This window comes from Cupressus sempervirens, chromosome 5, assembly GCF_028749045.1.
Source record: "Cupressus sempervirens isolate cs-2001-9-10 chromosome 5, ASM2874904v1, whole genome shotgun sequence".
Classification (NCBI taxonomy): Eukaryota; Viridiplantae; Streptophyta; class Pinopsida; order Cupressales; family Cupressaceae; genus Cupressus; species Cupressus sempervirens.
This window is the reverse complement of record NC_143122.1, coordinates 400,213,014-400,214,325: the sequence shown is the minus strand read 5'-3', so window position 1 is coordinate 400,214,325 and position 1,312 is coordinate 400,213,014.

Here is a 1,312-nt window from a genome sequence, read left to right as displayed (position 1 = left end):
TATAGTATAAATGAACTTATTTTTACCTTTTTTTCTTTGGGTTTCCTCAATGATTTCTTTCTCTTTCCTAATGACTTCAAGGTATCCTAAAGAAATAATAAGTAACTTAAGAGAAATAAATATGATACTATATGAATTATATTAAGATTGTAAACAAGAGAAGTGTAATATATGATACCGCAAAACTCGATAATCCAAAGTCAATTGTTGACAACATCACATCATCAATTTGGGATGCTTGATTCACAGACAAGCCCAATAAAAAACTAATTAAATATTCATATTTATTAAGAATTAAAATTTTCAACCCAACAAGTAAATCATTTTATTACATAGTGAATATGTGTTTCTTTGCCTTAGGTGTTCGAGCTACCTGTGTATGCCTACTCGAACAAACACTATGAGGTGTGCTCCTATAACCCAATGCATCCAACAATATGCATAAATCATGTATCAATATATATTCTTATTTAAATATAAATCTATCTCAATTTATCAATTTTAGGTGAAATTAATTAATAGCATGTCAAAACACAAATAAATAAGCCTTTGTTACCCCTCCTAAAAATACCATCATCATCATCATCAAATCATTAGTAAGGACCATATCCTTAGTAGTAGATATATGGTATCTTCTCAAAAAATATATACATGAATGGGATGTTGATCTATCCTCATTTGCATTAGTATGTATCCCATCACACAAATCATGGAAACTAACACACAAATGCTAAATGGGTTGGGGGCTAAGCCAATTGGAATATATGATGATGAAGGCAGTGGCATGGACTGGGATGACTATGGTGGATTGTCTAATGATGATGGATCTATTGTACCCCCTCATGGGGTTAGTTGTGTGCCATGCTCGATAATGAGATCAATTAGTGATGCTTCTACATGGAGTGTCTATAACTCCATGGACTTCTTCTTAATTGTGGGGAGCACAACATGAACCAAATTTTTGACTAGAAATTTTCTTTGCACTGGTTCAGTGACTCTATCTAGGTCCCAGGTCTATCTTGTGCAAATCACCTCCCTCTACCCTGGAACTGGCAGAAGTCAAAGTAATTTAGCTTCTCACTGAGGATAAGCTCACAATATAATTTTCTCAAAAAAATAAGGGTACCTCATTATTATTATAGGGTGGTTGGTAGAACAGCATATACTACCTATCGAAAAAGCTGATTTGATCCCCCTATGAGTGCACCAATGAATAGGAAATTAAGGAATGGTTTCCTCTAGTTTGAGGTTAGTCTTAGGATTGATGAAAATAGCACACGTCACTTTTTTTAATGTTTTCATCTTTCACTTC